Raw genomic sequence first — 7,750 nt, 5'->3', positions numbered from 1 at the left:
CTGTGGACGGCCATCTGACGGGCCTGGAGTATTGTGCCCTCTCCCTTGATTTGTGGGATTTGACCACTGATGTAACTGTTCCCATACTCCAAGTGGGCAGTTGACAGTGAGCTGGCGAGTCTGCAGCTTGGGTCTGCAGGCGAGCTTAGGACTGCAGGCAGACTTGGGTCTGCAGGCGAGCTTGCAGGCGAACTGGGTCTGCAGGTGAGTTTGGGACTGCAGGCGGACTTGGGTCTGCAGGCGAGCTAGCAGGCGAACTGGGTTTGCAGGCGAGCTCAGGTGCGCAGGCAGACTTGGGTCTGCAGGCGGATTTGGGACTGCAGGCGAATTTGAGTTGCAGGCGAGCTCCTGAGCATGGATTGAAGAATAGGCCGTAACTTTCAAACCGTAAGTCGGAATTGGACGAATTATATATGAAAATCGCCTATCTCGACGAGATGGAGCCATCCGAACCAAGCCGATTCGCTTCCTCCGTTTTGCCAAATTCCTTACGGTTTGGGAGATATCTGCGTTTTCCCCTTTTTCGCTATTTCGGGTGAGGTTTTAGCAGTTTTGTTCTGAACTTCTCTGATAAGGATTTAAAGGCAATTTTTATTGCCTACAAAACCCCCTCCAAAGTTTTCAGACCTGAATCAGGCCGCATGGGGTCTGGAACACTTTGGATATGAAGTCCCGTAAAGTGATCCCTGCTCTTCACTCGCAGCTGATGATCGCCTTCTAGGATTTTGAGCAAACCCTCAGCTATCAACGGACTTGATTTGTCTTTACCAACTGCCGTTTGAGTTGGACTAGCCATGCTCTTGCCCTTAGCATGGTAAGTTGTCGAGGAGTCTCTCTTAGGCTCAATGCTAAAATTTCTCCTCTATCCTTAGCCTTTCGAGGCGTTTGGATTTAAGGGAGCAGTTTAACCTCGTATACCAGTCGGAGGGTAGGAGCAGTTTAGACTCATGCACCAGTTGGAGTGTAAGGGGGCAGTTTAGACTCATGCACCAGTTGGAGTCTAGGGGGGAAGCTTATCTTAGGGCAAAGATGAAGACGAACCCTGATTTGTCTTCTCTTGGGGCAAAGACGAACCCTGAAATAGCAGCACATCGCATAGTAGGCCACTATCAAACAACAACGCCTTTTATGGGAAAGACGGTGCTGGGAGAATCAAATCGTTCAGGGACGTATGAGTGTGACGATTGATTGGACAACATCATTTGCGGGAATGATGGTGTCGGCTATCAGAGGTAATCGTTAACATGATAGGGATTGCCGCGATCGGAGCGACTTTGAGGACCTACCATCCTTTTGAAGAGGATTGGTAAGTTGATTTGTCAGAGGTGACCGTTAACATGACAGTGGGGGTCCCGCCATCCTATTGAAGAGGATTGGCGGGGGATTGTGGCTTTGGTCCTAACTATCTGAAGGTTTGACCAAGTGGGAGTTTGATGCAGCCCACCTGAACTGCTAGTCTCGCCTGTTTTGAGCGGTTCGCCATAACCGGGAACCTGGCTCAAGAAGTGGGGCTCGCCTAAACTGTTAAACTTGCCTGATTTGAGCGGTTCGCCGAAACTGGGAACCTGGCTCAAAGAGATGGGCTCGCCTAAACTGTTAAGCTCGCCTGATTTGAGCGGTTCGCCGAAACTGGGAACCTGGCTCAAAGAGATGGGCTCGCCTAAACTGTTAAGCTCGCCTGATTTGAGCGGTTCGCCGAAACTGGGAACCTGGCTCAAAGAGATGGGGCTCGCCTAAGCTGTTAAGCTCGCCTGATTTGAGCGGTTCGCCGAAACTGGGAACCTGGCTCAAAGAGATGGGGCTCGCCTAAGCTGTTAAGCTCGCCTGATTTGAGCGGTTCGCCGAAACTGGGAACCTGGCTCAAAGAGATGAGCTCGCCTCAACTGTTAAGCTCGCCTGATTTGAGCGGTTCGCCGAAACTGGGAACCTGGCTCAAAGAGATGAGCTCGCCTCAACTGTTAAGCTCGCCTGATTTGAGCGGTTCGCCGAAACTGGGAACCTGGCTCAAAGAGATGAGCTCGCCTCAACTGTTAAGCTCGCCTGATTTGAGCGGTTCGCCGAAACTGGGAACCTGGCTCAAAGAGATGAGCTCGCCTCAACTGTTAAGCTCGCCTGATTTGAGCGGTTCGCCGAAACTGGGAACCTGGCTCAAAGAGATGAGCTCGCCTCAACTGTTAAGCTCGCCTGATTTGAGCGGTTCGCCGAAACTGGGAACCTGGCTCAAAGAGATGAGCTCGCCTCAACTGTTAAGCTCGCCTGATTTGAGCGGTTCGCCGAAACTGGGAACCTGGCTCAAAGAGATGAGCTCGCCTCAACTGTTAAGCTCGCCTGATTTGAGCGGTTCGCCGAAACTGGGAACCTGGCTCAAAGAGATGAGCTCGCCTCAACTGTTAAGCTCGCCTGATTTGAGCGGTTCGCCGAAACTGGGAACCTGGCTCAAAGAGATGAGCTCGCCTCAACTGTTAAGCTCGCCTGATTTGAGCGGTTCGCCGAAACTGGGAACCTGGCTCAAAGAGATGAGCTCGCCTCAACTGTTAAGCTCGCCTGATTTGAGCGGTTCGCCGAAACTGGGAACCTGGCTCAAAGAGATGAGCTCGCCTCAACTGTTAAGCTCGCCTGATTTGAGCGGTTCGCCGAAACTGGGAACCTGGCTCAAAGAGATGAGCTCGCCTCAACTGTTAAGCTCGCCTGATTTGAGCGGTTCGCCGAAACTGGGAACCTGGCTCAAAGAGATGAGCTCGCCTCAACTGTTAAGCTCGCCTGATTTGAGCGGTTCGCCGAAACTGGGAACCTGGCTCAAAGAGATGAGCTCGCCTCAACTGTTAAGCTCGCCTGATTTGAGCGGTTCGCCGAAACTGGGAACCTGGCTCAAAGAGATGAGCTCGCCTCAACTGTTAAGCTCGCCTGATTTGAGCGGTTCGCCGAAACTGGGAACCTGGCTCAAAGAGATGAGCTCGCCTCAACTGTTAAGCTCGCCTGATTTGAGCGGTTCGCCGAAACTGGGAACCTGGCTCAAAGAGATGAGCTCGCCTCAACTGTTAAGCTCGCCTGATTTGAGCGGTTCGCCGAAACTGGGAACCTGGCTCAAAGAGATGAGCTCGCCTCAACTGTTAAGCTCGCCTGATTTGAGCGGTTCGCCGAAACTGGGAACCTGGCTCAAAGAGATGAGCTCGCCTCAACTGTTAAGCTCGCCTGATTTGAGCGGTTCGCCGAAACTGGGAACCTGGCTCAAAGAGATGAGCTCGCCTCAACTGTTAAGCTCGCCTGATTTGAGCGGTTCGCCGAAACTGGGAACCTGGCTCAAAGAGATGAGCTCGCCTCAACTGTTAAGCTCGCCTGATTTGAGCGGTTCGCCGAAACTGGGAACCTGGCTCAAAGAGATGAGCTCGCCTCAACTGTTAAGCTCGCCTGATTTGAGCGGTTCGCCGAAACTGGGAACCTGGCTCAAAGAGATGAGCTCGCCTCAACTGTTAAGCTCGCCTGATTTGAGCGGTTCGCCGAAACTGGGAACCTGGCTCAAAGAGATGAGCTCGCCTCAACTGTTAAGCTCGCCTGATTTGAGCGGTTCGCCGAAACTGGGAACCTGGCTCAAAGAGATGAGCTCGCCTCAACTGTTAAGCTCGCCTGATTTGAGCGGTTCGCCGAAACTGGGAACCTGGCTCAAAGAGATGAGCTCGCCTCAACTGTTAAGCTCGCCTGATTTGAGCGGTTCGCCGAAACTGGGAACCTGGCTCAAAGAGATGAGCTCGCCTCAACTGTTAAGCTCGCCTGATTTGAGCGGTTCGCCGAAACTGGGAACCTGGCTCAAAGAGATGAGCTCGCCTCAACTGTTAAGCTCGCCTGATTTGAGCGGTTCGCCGAAACTGGGAACCTGGCTCAAAGAGATGAGCTCGCCTCAACTGTTAAGCTCGCCTGATTTGAGCGGTTCGCCGAAACTGGGAACCTGGCTCAAAGAGATGAGCTCGCCTCAACTGTTAAGCTCGCCTGATTTGAGCGGTTCGCCGAAACTGGGAACCTGGCTCAAAGAGATGAGCTCGCCTCAACTGTTAAGCTCGCCTGATTTGAGCGGTTCGCCGAAACTGGGAACCTGGCTCAAAGAGATGAGCTCGCCTCAACTGTTAAGCTCGCCTGATTTGAGCGGTTCGCCGAAACTGGGAACCTGGCTCAAAGAGATGAGCTCGCCTCAACTGTTAAGCTCGCCTGATTTGAGCGGTTCGCCGAAACTGGGAACCTGGCTCAAAGAGATGAGCTCGCCTCAACTGTTAAGCTCGCCTGATTTGAGCGGTTCGCCGAAACTGGGAACCTGGCTCAAAGAGATGAGCTCGCCTCAACTGTTAAGCTCGCCTGATTTGAGCGGTTCGCCGAAACTGGGAACCTGGCTCAAAGAGATGAGCTCGCCTCAACTGTTAAGCTCGCCTGATTTGAGCGGTTCGCCGAAACTGGGAACCTGGCTCAAAGAGATGAGCTCGCCTCAACTGTTAAGCTCGCCTGATTTGAGCGGTTCGCCGAAACTGGGAACCTGGCTCAAAGAGATGAGCTCGCCTCAACTGTTAAGCTCGCCTGATTTGAGCGGTTCGCCGAAACTGGGAACCTGGCTCAAAGAGATGAGCTCGCCTCAACTGTTAAGCTCGCCTGATTTGAGCGGTTCGCCGAAACTGGGAACCTGGCTCAAAGAGATGAGCTCGCCTCAACTGTTAAGCTCGCCTGATTTGAGCGGTTCGCCGAAACTGGGAACCTGGCTCAAAGAGATGAGCTCGCCTCAACTGTTAAGCTCGCCTGATTTGAGCGGTTCGCCGAAACTGGGAACCTGGCTCAAAGAGATGAGCTCGCCTCAACTGTTAAGCTCGCCTGATTTGAGCGGTTCGCCGAAACTGGGAACCTGGCTCAAAGAGATGAGCTCGCCTCAACTGTTAAGCTCGCCTGATTTGAGCGGTTCGCCGAAACTGGGAACCTGGCTCAAAGAGATGAGCTCGCCTCAACTGTTAAGCTCGCCTGATTTGAGCGGTTCGCCGAAACTGGGAACCTGGCTCAAAGAGATGAGCTCGCCTCAACTGTTAAGCTCGCCTGATTTGAGCGGTTCGCCGAAACTGGGAACCTGGCTCAAAGAGATGAGCTCGCCTCAACTGTTAAGCTCGCCTGATTTGAGCGGTTCGCCGAAACTGGGAACCTGGCTCAAAGAGATGAGCTCGCCTCAACTGTTAAGCTCGCCTGATTTGAGCGGTTCGCCGAAACTGGGAACCTGGCTCAAAGAGATGAGCTCGCCTCAACTGTTAAGCTCGCCTGATTTGAGCGGTTCGCCGAAACTGGGAACCTGGCTCAAAGAGATGAGCTCGCCTCAACTGTTAAGCTCGCCTGATTTGAGCGGTTCGCCGAAACTGGGAACCTGGCTCAAAGAGATGAGCTCGCCTCAACTGTTAAGCTCGCCTGATTTGAGCGGTTCGCCGAAACTGGGAACCTGGCTCAAAGAGATGAGCTCGCCTCAACTGTTAAGCTCGCCTGATTTGAGCGGTTCGCCGAAACTGGGAACCTGGCTCAAAGAGATGAGCTCGCCTCAACTGTTAAGCTCGCCTGATTTGAGCGGTTCGCCGAAACTGGGAACCTGGCTCAAAGAGATGAGCTCGCCTCAACTGTTAAGCTCGCCTGATTTGAGCGGTTCGCCGAAACTGGGAACCTGGCTCAAAGAGATGAGCTCGCCTCAACTGTTAAGCTCGCCTGATTTGAGCGGTTCGCCGAAACTGGGAACCTGGCTCAAAGAGATGAGCTCGCCTCAACTGTTAAGCTCGCCTGATTTGAGCGGTTCGCCGAAACTGGGAACCTGGCTCAAAGAGATGAGCTCGCCTCAACTGTTAAGCTCGCCTGATTTGAGCGGTTCGCCGAAACTGGGAACCTGGCTCAAAGAGATGAGCTCGCCTCAACTGTTAAGCTCGCCTGATTTGAGCGGTTCGCCGAAACTGGGAACCTGGCTCAAAGAGATGAGCTCGCCTCAACTGTTAAGCTCGCCTGATTTGAGCGGTTCGCCGAAACTGGGAACCTGGCTCAAAGAGATGAGCTCGCCTCAACTGTTAAGCTCGCCTGATTTGAGCGGTTCGCCGAAACTGGGAACCTGGCTCAAAGAGATGAGCTCGCCTCAACTGTTAAGCTCGCCTGATTTGAGCGGTTCGCCGAAACTGGGAACCTGGCTCAAAGAGATGAGCTCGCCTCAACTGTTAAGCTCGCCTGATTTGAGCGGTTCGCCGAAACTGGGAACCTGGCTCAAAGAGATGAGCTCGCCTCAACTGTTAAGCTCGCCTGATTTGAGCGGTTCGCCGAAACTGGGAACCTGGCTCAAAGAGATGAGCTCGCCTCAACTGTTAAGCTCGCCTGATTTGAGCGGTTCGCCGAAACTGGGAACCTGGCTCAAAGAGATGAGCTCGCCTCAACTGTTAAGCTCGCCTGATTTGAGCGGTTCGCCGAAACTGGGAACCTGGCTCAAAGAGATGAGCTCGCCTCAACTGTTAAGCTCGCCTGATTTGAGCGGTTCGCCGAAACTGGGAACCTGGCTCAAAGAGATGAGCTCGCCTCAACTGTTAAGCTCGCCTGATTTGAGCGGTTCGCCGAAACTGGGAACCTGGCTCAAAGAGATGAGCTCGCCTCAACTGTTAAGCTCGCCTGATTTGAGCGGTTCGCCGAAACTGGGAACCTGGCTCAAAGAGATGAGCTCGCCTCAACTGTTAAGCTCGCCTGATTTGAGCGGTTCGCCGAAACTGGGAACCTGGCTCAAAGAGATGAGCTCGCCTCAACTGTTAAGCTCGCCTGATTTGAGCGGTTCGCCGAAACTGGGAACCTGGCTCAAAGAGATGAGCTCGCCTCAACTGTTAAGCTCGCCTGATTTGAGCGGTTCGCCGAAACTGGGAACCTGGCTCAAAGAGATGAGCTCGCCTCAACTGTTAAGCTCGCCTGATTTGAGCGGTTCGCCGAAACTGGGAACCTGGCTCAAAGAGATGAGCTCGCCTCAACTGTTAAGCTCGCCTGATTTGAGCGGTTCGCCGAAACTGGGAACCTGGCTCAAAGAGATGAGCTCGCCTCAACTGTTAAGCTCGCCTGATTTGAGCGGTTCGCCGAAACTGGGAACCTGGCTCAAAGAGATGAGCTCGCCTCAACTGTTAAGCTCGCCTGATTTGAGCGGTTCGCCGAAACTGGGAACCTGGCTCAAAGAGATGAGCTCGCCTCAACTGTTAAGCTCGCCTGATTTGAGCGGTTCGCCGAAACTGGGAACCTGGCTCAAAGAGATGAGCTCGCCTCAACTGTTAAGCTCGCCTGATTTGAGCGGTTCGCCGAAACTGGGAACCTGGCTCAAAGAGATGAGCTCGCCTCAACTGTTAAGCTCGCCTGATTTGAGCGGTTCGCCGAAACTGGGAACCTGGCTCAAAGAGATGAGCTCGCCTCAACTGTTAAGCTCGCCTGATTTGAGCGGTTCGCCGAAACTGGGAACCTGGCTCAAAGAGATGAGCTCGCCTCAACTGTTAAGCTCGCCTGATTTGAGCGGTTCGCCGAAACTGGGAACCTGGCTCAACCGGATCTAGATCGCGCGGTGGTCCACGGATTAACCCCGGCGTTGGCAAAGAACCCACACAAGCAAGTGACCGCAAAACAGGAGCTTGCTATTTGTTCACAAGAGGAAAGTTGTAATTTTTATTTTTTTTTCTTGATTTAGTTGTAACCGGATCTATAAAAGACCGGATCTTTGTAACCCAAGATGACAATCATATCA

This window comes from Asparagus officinalis, chromosome 1 (assembly GCF_001876935.1).
Source record: "Asparagus officinalis chromosome 1, Aspof.V1, whole genome shotgun sequence".
Lineage (NCBI taxonomy): Eukaryota > Viridiplantae > Streptophyta > Magnoliopsida > Asparagales > Asparagaceae > Asparagus > Asparagus officinalis.
Note: the sequence above shows the minus strand (reverse complement) of the source record.